We start from the raw sequence: 13,184 nt of genomic DNA on the forward strand, positions 1-13,184 counted from the left end.
TCTTAACCCAATCAATGAATTAATCCCTGATGGGATTAACTGAGTGGTAACTGGAGGCAGATGGGGTGTGACTGAAGGCAGTGGTAAATGGGTGTGGTTATGGTCTGTATATTTGTATTTGGCGAGTAGAATCTCTCTCTGCTTCCTGATCTTCATGTGAGCCATTTCCCTCTGCCATACTCTTCCACCATGATGTCCTGCCTCACCTCAAGCCCCAAGGAATGGAACCGGCCTTCTGTGGACTAAGACCTCTGAAACTGTGAGCCCTCAAATAAACCTTTCCTCCTCTATAATTGTGCCGTTTGGGTCCTTTAGTTATAGCAGCAAAAAAAAAAAAAAAAAGAAAAAAAAAACTAATACAAGGCTGTAATGTTACTTGGCATACTTCATTGAAATCAGAAGCCTAATCTTTGTAATGGGAAGCTAAATAATGATGTGTGTTCAGATTTGTGTTGAATGAGTGATGCTCTAAGGTCAAGGAACTGGCTTTGGTGGCTGTTTCAGAATTCAGAAGCTGTTTGTATTTATTTGTATTTAGTAGCTCAGTTCCCAGGGCTGAGACTATCTGACAGCTGGCTCCAATGTAAGTGGTAAATTACTAAGGAAGACTTTGACTTTAGTCTATAGCAGAGTAAAATTTTGTTGCTAAGATCAGGCTCATTACAGAAAAATTGCATTAAGCTGGAACTTGTATGGTCAAAGTGCTGAATCGTATGCACAGATGACAGTCATTGAAGACTTCAGAGAAATTGAGACCAGAATGGAGGGTGAGAGGCAAGCCCTGACAAGGCCTTTGATCCAAGAAACGCAATGCCCGCACAGTGGTTGGCAGATACCTAGGAGGAGCCTGGTAAATACTTGAAGAGTGAGATAACAGGTGTTTCAAGCCTGGGTTCCTAAATGCATGGACCTGGAACACAAAATGGCAGGACAAAGAACTGTTGCTTTAACATATTGGCCTTCTGAAACCAAGAAATCAAATGCATTGTTCAGGATCACAAATGATTTGTTGACCACCAAGTATACCATTCATTTAGCAAGACGAGAAAATGGCAGGGAAGTTCCTTAAGACAGCCTGGCTGCTTTTGGAAAGGTTAAGTTGTTAAACTGTGTTAAGTCAAATAAAGGAAGGAGTTAAGGGCATCATTAGGATTAGTTCTTAGGAGTCCTGATTTGGGGCATCATTAGGGTTAGTTCTTAGGAGTCCTGATTCGGGGCTTTTCTAGTTGAGTGATTCCTGTCAGCCCTCTGACAGTTTACCATTCCTCTTAATGTTTATTTACCAGAGTGCCTTGACATATTTCCAGTGTTTGCGTGGTTAGTTTGTACATAGCACCACTCGTGGCTTTCTCCTGGGTTGTTGGTCACGGGACCCCCAGGGACTTGTCTCTGTCTCTTCATGTTGAAGAACCATACTTTTTGAAAGGTGGAGGAGACTTATGGGCCTCCACAAATTTGTCACCACTTGCTAATTTGAGCTTGGCTTGGTCCGTGAACATAGGCCACAGATTTCTAGGTGTTAAAAAAAGGAGGATTTAAAACAAAAAAATCAAAACATGTAGAGTGTTCTCCTGCCTGCTAGCTTCATTTCTGATTGTTTTAAACAGTTCAAGTTGGATATTATGTTCCAACAGGACACTGTAGCCTGTGTGACCGTGGCTATGCACTTGTGCTGATTGCAAAGAGTTTTAAAATGTAGAGGGTAGAAAGAAAGCAAGATCTGTGTGTGTGTGTGTTTTCAGATGTGCAAGCTATTTCTTGATACAAACTGTTTTATAAATGAGTTAATTCTTATTTTGTATGTGAGAGTATACACCTGATCGGAAGACAGAGGTATTAAAATTTATTTTTTAAATTATTCTAGTATAAAATTAAACTGAATATCAATGTGATACTTAATTTTATAGTGTTGCAGATAATGCATTGAGGTAGTGTGGGTAAAAGGAACTTTTCTGTGGCATAACATTCTGACCATTCCTGTCTTCCTCATACCATCCCCTTCTGCCACCACATATAGGAAGATTTACAGCTGTACCACCCAGGCCTTTTCTACGTCTACTTATGAAACCTGTGTTTATTGTCCTCTCTTTGGTGTTTCCTTAGAAATTGCTAGTATCAATTAAGAGACCATCCCAGTGCGCTCCCCACCCCCTTAAATATAAATTTTCTAATTCTTTTTCCATGACCTTGACTTCCTCTGGTGACTTCCCCCTAAGATTGGCATTCACTCTTAACAGCGTCCTAGACCTATTAATTTCACTAAGGATGGATGAAGGCATGGGAGGAGAGAAGTGGTTAAGAACTATTGCTTCAAATGTCACGTGATTGGTAGCTCATTATGCCTGACCTGATTTCCAGCACATGCTCTATTCCCACTGCATGGAACAGCTTACCTGAACCCACCCAAGTCCTTCCTGGGCAGGCCCAGCTCCAAGGCTCTTTGATACTCCCTGACCTCCTCGCTGTGCTTGATGGGACTGCTCGTCTTATGTTGTTCAGTAGTACCAGCTCTTGGCTCTTGCATTTGGGGGACATCCTGGCTCCTTGCTGCACCTCTTTCCAGGTGTCCTGGGAGTTTCATTCTTTGTACCCACACCCCAGGGTGTCAGGTGGGGAAACGAGGGGGCTAGGAAAAAAATAGAGTTTTGAAAAAAAGATCTGATGGGAAAGGGTGAAGGTCATCCTTGAGCAGCCACCCAGGTGCCAGAAAGTCGCTGTGATAAAACCGGAATCCCATGGACTGCCTCCTGGAGAATGGATGCAGGGCTCCTGGCTGCAGTGTGCAAGAGCTGCCACCAGATGGTGATGGTGGCTTCTTGACCCAGGGACTCTGCATCATCTTCCCCTTCCCCTTCTATACGGTCATCGTATAGGCATAGTGTTGAATGGGTGGCTCATCCCCTTTGTCCTTATTGAAGAATGGTCTTATAAGTAATGTGTGAATTCCCATTATAAGAAATAACTGCCTTTTAAAAAGGAAGCATCAAAGAAAAAGACCTTGTCTGGCTCAGGTGTCAATTCTCTTCCTCAACACTCTTGGTTCACTAAAGTGAGCATGTTCTTGGCCTTGAAATGGCAATTTACACAGAACTTTGGGATAAGCCGCTTCCACTTTGAGCTGCAACTTGATGTCCCTGGAAGTATTTGGGCTTGGCTGTTGTATGCAAAAATGATTCCAGAACTGGCCTTCCTAACTGTTGGAGACATTGGTTAAAAAGGTGAGGGGTGGTGGGGTTGTGTCTCAGGGGTCGAGTGCTTACCTCTAATTTTGTGGGGTACTGGGTTCATAAATAAATAAAATAAAGGTATTGTGTTCATCTACAAAAAAAAAAATTATCGGGAGAAGGGAGTGTGTCCTTTGTGTTAGATATACATTAGATCAGGTATTGATTGACTGATCAATTTATCCTGGGGATTGACCGAGTCTTGCACATGCTAGGCAAGTGCTCTACCGCCAGCCTCTTGGATTGGTTTTTAAACTGAGGGAAGGGGAAAGGAGTGACCATTGGTTGATGTAGGACAACAGTTTAGGGCCAAAGTTCCTGAAGTGTAAGTACAGGCAGAGGGGTCAAAGACACATTGATTGGGAAATGTCGCTCTGAAGACTTCAGTGATCTGCCCTCCTCACACTAGGGCACAGGGGAGGTCTCGGGTTCCATTGCTGAAGATGAAAAAACCGAGGTGGGGTGGGTTCAGAAGTTTGCCTAGTGTCACCAAGCTGCTAAGTTGGTGGAGATGTCCCCTAAAGCTAGTTTTAACTGATGAAAATATAGGCTCCTTCTGTATTTATGGAAACAATGGAAAATTATTTAAACAGAAGTATCCAGAGGGCTTTCCTTATTCCCTTAAATATTTTGTCTTCTAACATTGGATGAACATTTAGGAAACAGTGTATTTTCAGAAAGGAACATTCTGGATGTTCAAGGTCTTGTTTGCCCAGCTACCTATGCATACTTCTTACTGTAAGTTACTGTTAACGTTCATGGTGCGGTTTCCTGGGGATGCAGTGTTGTAGGGCTATGGTTTGAATTGGTTTTTGTGTATGTGTTTCTCTTGAATCCACAAAGTTCCTCCTATAGTCATTGGCTGGGCTGCCTCTGATGAGCTGTTCTCTCTTCCCCACATTTAAATTTGCTCCTGATTTGAGAGAGGCAGGCACCAGCGGCAGCTTCCAGCTCAGACAGGCTTCAGCAAAGCTGGCCCAGCACAGCTTGTCAGTGCCGGGTGGGTGGCTGCAGGGCCTACCTGGGCGGTAGCTGCTCAGAGCCCTCCCCTTGGAGCACCTCCCACGCCTGCTCCAGGCTGTTGATTACCTGTCCGGGAACTGGTGAGACCAGGATTTCTCTTCCACTCTTGCTGTTGTTAGGGGAAACAGACCATCTGCATCTAGACCTGCCTCTCCCTCTCCCCTTTAAAGGAGGTCTTCCTGCCTGGAATCTGGTAAGTGCCACCAAAGGGTCTGTTTTCCTTCTCGCTGACTCCATCTGTGCTGTCAGTACCAAAGGGAATAGTCTCTGTTTCACAGATCCATTAGTTTTAACCTAAATAAGCCAGAATTTGGGGGATTCTTGGACCTTGCCTTTCTTCCCTTTAATGTCCACTGAGCATTTTTTTTTTGGGGGGGGCATGCTTCAGAAATCAAAAGGTATACAGTGAAAAAATTTCCTGATTAACTTCTGTCATCTTGTTTGAAACCTCTTTTCTTTTCAGGGTAGTGCACTGAAAAATTATACAGATAATGCCTGGTGCCTCCTCCCTCCTGTATGAATAAATTACTGCATTTGTCATTGCTGTGTTCCTGAAAATGTCAAAAATAGACACAGTGAAGGGCTTTGTCACACACAGTTCAGAAATTTGGTATAAAACTCCAGGTGAAATGAGGACAGATCTTTTATTTAAAATTTTTTTGTCTTTTTCATCTTCATTGTGTACTTGATTCAATTTAAATCACAGTTAATGGAACCATCTAGGTCACAGTGGGACAGGTGTACCTCGTCATTGTTTCAGGTTCGCCTCCTGGGACACAGAATCTTCCTCATTTGGTTTATACCTTTACAGGAAATACTTGGCAATGAGTCACATGACTCCTAACTTTAGTTTCCACGTGTGTTCTCACAGATTTAACCATTTTGCTCTTATATGGAGACATATTCAGTTAGGAGCTTTGAAAAATGTAAAACCAAGTGCCTGATGGATCATTATTCACTGTCTCTCCCATATTCTCAGCCTCTAAACATTTAACTTGACTTTTTAAGAGAAATCCTACAGTCACATATATTCTCTTTGAGTTAAGGAGGACTCATGAGAAATGGCATTCAGAAACATGTAGAAACTTCCTGGAATCAACAGCCTTTCCATTTTTCCATTTGATGTTCATCTCACTAGTCAGGATAGTAAGGCTCACCTTTCTCTCTCTCTCTCTCTCTCTCTCTCTCTCTCTCTCTTTCTCTCTCTTTCTCTAACTTCAGTCACAAATATATTTTATGGCACATATATAATCGGAGGAAAATTGAATTATATAACGCTGAACGGAAAACCAGGGCAGTGCTTGCAGTTTGGGGGCAAACAATGAGAAAGTATAAACAATGAGAAACTATAAACAATGAGAAACTCGCAGGCTGCCTTAGACAAAGGATGAGACTGGAGCCCTGGAATTCGTGAGTGGTGGAGGAGGAGAGAGGGCGAGGAGGAGGAAGCAGCTCAAGCTTGGGCAGCAACTTGAAGCATGTCAGAAAGAACATTTGTCAGAAATCTTCAAAACCGTGGCCGTGGGTAATGTGTGAAATTGAACTTCTGACCCTGTTTGCTTGATGGTGACTTCTTGTTCTGCTTGAGAATTGTGCAGTCTTGGGTTCCTGGGTGTGGGAGATACAGCAGGGACAGTTCATTGACTAAGGACGTGCCATTCTCTTTGTGCGTGACTTGAAATTGTAGAACCTAGATCATCTCTTCAGAAGGAGATGTTTCCACTGAGAAACGGGAAATTGGTGAGAGAAGCCCCACAAACCTTACATGTTTATAGTTTCTTACTGGAAATTGCTTTGCCCATGAGGTAATAGTTAAACCTTACAAAGGAACAGAAAGAAGAGAAAATAAACCCAAGGCAGTCATGGAAGAGAGAAAGGTGCCCCCTCCATGCCCAAGGCACCCCATTTGGCTCTACTCCTGCTTTGCCATTAATGTGCCCTTCTCCTGAAATGACCCAGACCGTGTGTCTGGTAACATTTTTCAACTTGCGAACTCTCACCTCTTCCCAAGAGGCCTGAGCGCCTAGTTAATGATCTCGAATGGAAATGATTCCAGGTCTTGATTTGCAGTTTGCTTGTATAGTACTGCACAGGTTGCACTTGACACTCCTCCCGCAGGAGTTCCTGCCCACTCATAGGAACCGGGCAGAGCCAGTTCTCTATTTATGTGCTCTTTCCCTCTGATGGAATTTGGGCTGAGACAAGATGAGGTAGAACTAAAGATACCCAGCAGAAGTCAGCAACTGCAGATCAGGCCACTAGGTGGAAGATTCCCCGGTGGTTTGGAGCCCCTGACACCCATAGAGCTTGTGGCGAGCCTGCTCTTGGGAGACCTTGGTTGAGCCCTTCTGGTGGAGGTGTTGGGTGATTAAGTCTCCCAGCTGCAGGTGGTGACTGCCTGGGTCTCTTGCAGCCACCTTGGCAACCATCTGTTCTCTTTGCTTTTCTGCTAGGATACCCATTGGCATCCCTCCAAAAATAGACTGTCTGGATGGCCTTGTAGCTTGCAGGATAGGTAGAGTTAACCTTTTTCTTCTGACCTAAACATGTAGTGATGATGATTTCTGCAAGCTCAGATTGCTACCTTAGAGGAGAAATAACTTCCATGACCACAAAAACAAGAATCCATGCTTTTTAAGGGACCACTTTTATAAAACCAGTGTTTAAAAAGTTGGATGACACCAATCTGTGATCTTAGATTTCCCTTGAAAACTTACCTTGTTTAACTATTGATTGTTCAAGTATTCCTCTCTACTCCCACTCCCAACAGAAGGGGAGAGACCTGTAAGAAACACGGGGACATGAGTCTAAACCATTTATTATATATCTTCCCAGTCACATCCTTCCTCTTTCCCTGGCCTTAATTTTCTTTTTGTTTTTCTTTTCTCTTTTTTAGTTGTCAATGGATCTTTTATTTTACTCTGCTAAGTATAGAACTCAGGGTCTCACACATGCCAGGCACGCACTCTACCACCTAACCACAACTCTAACTTCTTAATTTTCTTTTAGAGAAGGAATCTGTTTTAATTGCTGTGGCAAAATGATCCTTGGGCAGGGTGGGCCTATGAGATGGATGTGGGGGGGTTGGGTGGCACACAGTGGTCAGAAGTTGTCCATTTTGGTCCCTTTCCCCACCAAAGTTCTGCCTCATGCCTGGTTGACTTGGCTGCAGGCTACAGGAGCTGATGTTTGCTTGAGAATCCTGAATGTACAGATTTAAGAATGATCTCTAATCTGAATGCTTTATTTCTAGGGAATCATTAAATCTATATATTTATTGTTTTTTAAAAGCACTGATTCGTAACAGTTGAGGTTCTTGGGTCTTGAACTAAAGGATTCAAGATTTTGCTACTTTGGTCATCCTTAGTGAAACAAATCCTGGTTTAGATGATTTAATCAAAGTTTTTAGTCATCGGATCCACAGTGACATCTCACTGTATTTGCACATATCACGAATCCCTTAAAGGCAGTGATTTTCCGCCAGTGGAAGTTCTACCCGCACTGCCCGCCTCCAGGAGAGGCTGGCAACATCTGGACATGTTTTTGGAGGTGAAGGCGATGGTGGGAGGTGGGCAAGTGGACACTGCTGGCACCTGGTGGTGCCCACCACACCATGGGACCAAGCCCAACCTCAGGAGTCCCGAGATTGAGGAACTTGGCTTTAAAGAACGTACTCAATAAAAAATGCCTTGGAAAATCTGAAATCTCTGGGCAGCCTATCCATAAGGAGTCAAAGTGTTCTCCCTCCTCCGAAACCCCTCTCTGTTGAGCCTGGCGGAATCAGTGCGTTAGTGGAGCACGTGAATGATTCAACTTTAGAGTAATAAGATGCCTTTCTCTCAGGTTCAAATTATTGGCAGAGTGCCTTGCCTTAACATAGCTAAATATTTAAGTAACATAGTTATTTGATAGTTTTTAAAATTTTCTTTGCAGTTCTGGGGATGGAACCAGAGCCTGGTGCATGCTCAGCACACGCTCCCCCGCTGAACTGCCTCCCTAGCCCCAGCTTGATGGTTTTCTAGCATCGACTGCAGAAGGGAGGCTACCTTTGCATGCAGGAAAGGAGAGGCTCTTGGCTGTGGGCCTGGTGTCCTAGGACCCTCTGTGGCCAGGACAAGCCTGGGTCCTCGTCTCTGTGATAAGGAAGAATAGGGATAGTTCTGCTGCTTCCCTTGCCATGTGGTTGAGGCTGAAGTGAGAAGGAATTGTGGGACTCTGGAAACGGGAGGCCTCAGTTAATTTAGTATTTTCCTCTGGAGAAAGAAACTCGTTCAGAAAGGTTAACTTCCCTTCTCTGATCTGCCCCCATGTGACTTCTCTCTCCTGTCACTTCTTAGGGCTGTTTTGCCTGTTTAATTCTCTTTTCGGTTAATCATGTACCCATTTCTGATACCTTTTATTGTCATCCTTCCTTGCTCTTTGAAATTGTCAGTTAATTTTATACATGTTTACTTCTTCTTAATTAGTTTAAAATTTTTGGGGAATGGAATAATGACTTATATACTTTGGGCACCAGTAGTACCTGGGCCCAGTAGTACCCAGAGAAGTATCTGGAAAATTTCAGACCCCAAAAAGGTCTTTGTTGGTCTGATTTAATGACACCCATGCTTGGCATGAACGAGATAATATGAGAACTGACGTCAAGTGGCACCTTGGGAGAGGACTGACTTTCTCTTCACACAGGGTGACTGGTTACATGTTGAAGCACTAGTTCTCTAAGGTGGTGGCTCCCGTGGCCGAAGATCAAGGCTGATTTGTTAAAGAGCCAATTCGGTGTCGTTTCATCCAACATTTCCACTTTCTTCTGGCTTAAGGTGGCTTTACGTCATCATGTGAATGTAGTAAAGTACATAGTCCCCTACTGATGGACTCCTGGGTTATTCCGAGGCTTGTCCTGTGTTTTGCAATAAATAGCCCTGAGCATGTGTCATTTTGTATTTTCGTCTAGACATTCCAGTAGGGAGAAGCAAATTCTTCCTCTCTCATCTTGTCAACATGTAGCTCTTCAGTAACCTCTTACTCCCTCAAGCTCGGCTCTGGGGTGTGTGTGTTGCTGGGACTTGAACTCAGGGCCTTGCACATGCCAGGCAAGTGCTACTACTGAGCCACATCCCCAACTCTCTGCCCTGTTATCAATCCTCATTTAAAAGACAGCTCTTCAGGTCATGAACTTTTTTATTGTCTCAAAGTTTTGAAAACTAGAAAGGAGCCTTAGAGATGGGCTCATCCTTCTTCCTTTTGCACATGAAGCATCTGACGTCCAGGAAGTGACAGGAGAGTCAGGAGGCCCGGCCTCCTGCCCTGCTCTCAACAGGTGTGTTCTTTTGGTTAAACTCTCCTTCCTTCTGCCTGCCTGGGCCAGGCCATCATCTGGGGCAGCACTACTCAAAGTGTGGCCCACAGGCCAGCAATGTCTCCTGGGGGCTCGTTAGATAAGCCAGATGTCAGGCCCTGCCCTGGATGTACTGGGTCAGCCTCTGCAATTTAGCTAGATTCCCAGGTGGCGCATGCACAATCGCGTTGAAGAAGTGCTGGCCAGGTGGCCTCCTTCAGGAGCCACTGCAACAGGGTGTATAAGCGTGGATGGTGTAGGCTGCCTTCCAACGAATGGGTTCCTCCCTTCTGAGATGCCCCCTAACCTGGCTGTTGCTGCCCACCCTGCCCGCCCTCTCCTGGCAGGGCCTTGGGATTGGTCTTTTGGGGAGGGGTCTTTCCCAGGCAGTGCTGCTTCTCTTCTTGCTTCAACCGTTCAGCACAGCCAGCATTCTCCTGCCTTTATCTACTATGTCCCACTTCTCTGGTTTGGCAAATACCCTAACTTTATTCATTTCACCCCTGCTTTGTGTTGATTTGTGCTTTCCTCATGAATTTATGTCAACCCTCCATATCTACTGTTTCTGCACTCACAGATTTAATCAATTGTGGGTTCAACCAGCCTCAGATTGAAAACGTGTATGTGGTGATCAGTGCACAATAAAGTCACATGTGGAAACATCACAGTGACAACCATTAATATGTACAGCTAACCAGTGAATGTGATCATAAGGATAATAAAAATGTGAAAACTGAAAATTGTGTATGTACTAACAATTCTTCTTTGTCATTATTCCCTAAACAATACAGTAGTATTGCAACTATTTATATAGCTCTTAACATCGTATTAGGCATTACAGGTAACCTAGAGATGATTTAAACCTCATGGAGGTTGTGCATAGGTTGTAGGGGATTGGAGCATCTTCATATTTTGGTATGTGTATGGGAGGGGGTCTACAGCCAACCCCTTGTGGATTCTGGGGGACAGTTATAGTTAATTGTACATTTTCTCATCATTGATATTGATGTTCTTCAAGTGTTCTGTTGTCTGTCTCTATACCACCATGTCAGTGTTGTGAGCTCTGCAACTTAGCTTTACTGCTTTGCTTTACAGTGCATGCATGTATGAACATGTATTAATCACTGATAATATTAGACCTCAATGTGCACTTAATACAAATTTAATCGCAAATTACTTCTTATTCACAGACTGACTTGGCAGCTGAAGTGATTTCAAGTAGTGAAATTATTGTCATAATAAAAATCCTTTATTGAATTTAGTACTTCTAGTCTCAAATTTCAATTTTGGAAGGTCAATTTTTGGGAAGTGGCAACAATCTACATATGCAAGTGGACTGATGAGGTTTAGTAGACTATAAGGTGTTAGCAAAATAATATGTAGTGTTGGTAAATGTACAGGAATAAGAGGGTTTTTGCTGTTGTTGTTTTCTTTAAAGACAGCTTTTTATACTGAGAACCAGATGATCTTTTTTTCTTAACTGTTAGCTGCACCCAAATTAGTAAATGTGAAAATAACTATGGTAAAAAACATTTTGCAAATTCTTTACTTTTTATATAATTAAGTGAATTCTCCAGTTGGTAGTTCATCTCTCAGATAAATTAAGTCTTGCCAGACTGTCTGAGAAGATTAGTGAATCAGACCCTAAAAACTTGTAACATTCAAAAAATAACAACTATGTACCACAGTTTATAAGAGCATAAAGAAACTTTTTCAGTATTTTAAGATTTGTCCCAGTTAATCATATTAGTCTGGTTTAAGTGAACCCACTTCAAACAAACAACTGTGAAAAAGCCATTGCTTTTAGCCAGAAAAATAACTGGTTTCAGAAAATGATTTCTAATCGAGATTCAGTCTTTATGAATTCAACAGCCTCTCTGACTTCATTACAAGATTTGTCATGGAATACATCTGTATATGATTTCATAGGCATCAATACACTTACATAATAGCAACTGGTGATAAGTTTATTTATAGTAAGCATTTATTTTGCTTATGGTACCTATGCGACAAGCTATGTAGAATACAAAAAGGACCAAAATGAGTTCCTCAACTTCTGGATGTTCAGAGTCTAATAGAAACCTTGGAATTTCCACTGGGCAACATCTTCAGCCAAGCACTCCAGCCAAGTGAATGATCAGATATTGAGAGACTTGCACATCATCTTTGTCATTTTGTGGATTTTTGTCATTATGCCAGCTGGCGACAGGTCATGACGTATGGGAATTGCCTATGTTTCCAAGCTTTAGCGATTGTTTAAAATCAGTTTTAGAATTCCCATAATTTTCATAGCATTATATGTTCATTACATAAAAAATTTGGTAAGCATTGTACACTTGAGGGTCACATGTAAAAGGTTACGAAGTAAGAAAGTGTTATAAAAAGCACTAGTGAGAGATTAAATACTTTGTAAAAATGAATGAAACGCTCACACTCAAACTGGACAGAGTATAATGAAGAAAGAAAAGAAAAATAGGTTAAAAATAAAAGGAAAAAGAGGAACTTGGCATCCTACCAGTAATCAAGAAAAATGTATGTCAGATGCAAATGTCCAGTATACTCGATATAAGTATGTGGGTTGTGTTGAACTTATTGAAAAAAACATATTTCAATAACCTCAAGATAGTCTACGGTCTACCAAAGACAATAGGCAAAAGAATCAATTATAGGTATCCTCTTTATTATGACCAACTATTTGTTTTTCCTGCTGTTTCAATTAGTCCCTTTAATTCCTACTGGGTTTCATGGTCACCAGCCAGCTAGTACTTGGACCGCTGTGGGTGCTGGGATTGTGAGCAGTCCAGGCTGGAACCAGCACCCCTGACCACCTGTTGTGTTCACAAATGGCTAAAGGAATCACAGCTTAAAGAAGGTAGATAGAGTCACCTGGCAAAATATTTGCCCTGTCTCAAAATTATGGAAGTTATACTTAGGAGAACTGTTTTTGGTAAAAATATTTGAGAGTTTGTTTTATAATCATAAGTAGCTTGGGTTATTTTGACCAGAGGGGTGTAGAGAGGGAGGGTGTGAAGAGAGAAGCTGCCGGTAGGGACTGTAGAGTGTGTCAATTGGGAGAGGGAAATGAGATGATTAAGTTAATTGGTGTAGAGTAAGAATAGAAAACACGTAGGAAGTAGAATCTTGAAATTTCAGGGCTACCCATTAGTCATTAGTTGAAGACTTGGAGAGAAATGGGAGAAACCAGCAGTAATGAGGAAAGCAAGAAAGGGCCTCTTCTTTTCTTGGTATTCAGGTAGAATATTCTAAATACATGGATATTCTGGTCCAACCCAGTTCCCTTCATTTCCACTTCTGCCTCCTTTTTCCTAGCCAAGCCAAACTGCCTGTATTCCCTGCCTGATCCTGCTCCTCGCTTCCTTCTGTGGCGCTGTCTCTGCTGTGAAATCTGGGTGTCTCAGCTCCCCTCTTCTCTCCCTTTGTGCTTGGATGCACCTTGCTTACCCAGTGGACCCAGTTCAGATACCACCTTCAGTATGAAGGCTTCTTAGTTCCTTTCACTCCTCTTCACGGGTTTAAGGCTATTCTCAGAAAGATGCTCCCGATGGAGCCATCCCAGTATTTCAGTGTGGCTGAAGGGAGTCAGT

The 13,184-nt window shown here is 42.7% G+C and overlaps 1 protein-coding gene across 4 annotated transcripts in view; it reads left to right on the plus strand.

The window, feature by feature from the left end:
• Nedd4l (NEDD4 like E3 ubiquitin protein ligase) overlaps window positions 1–13,184 on the plus strand; it is a 312,978-nt gene that overhangs the window by 125,498 nt on the left and 174,296 nt on the right. Inside the window, exon 1 of one of the 4 annotated variants that reach the window (XM_047526349.1) lies at window positions 4,314–4,440. The exons of the other annotated variants lie outside the window; for them this stretch is intronic. The gene's annotated coding sequence lies outside the window, so the exon portion shown is untranslated. Of the gene's footprint in view, window positions 1–4,313; window positions 4,441–13,184 lie in introns of those variants that run through there. 4 annotated transcript variants of the gene reach the window in all.

This window comes from Sciurus carolinensis, chromosome 15, assembly GCF_902686445.1.
Source record: "Sciurus carolinensis chromosome 15, mSciCar1.2, whole genome shotgun sequence".
NCBI classification, from domain to species: domain Eukaryota; kingdom Metazoa; phylum Chordata; class Mammalia; order Rodentia; family Sciuridae; genus Sciurus; species Sciurus carolinensis.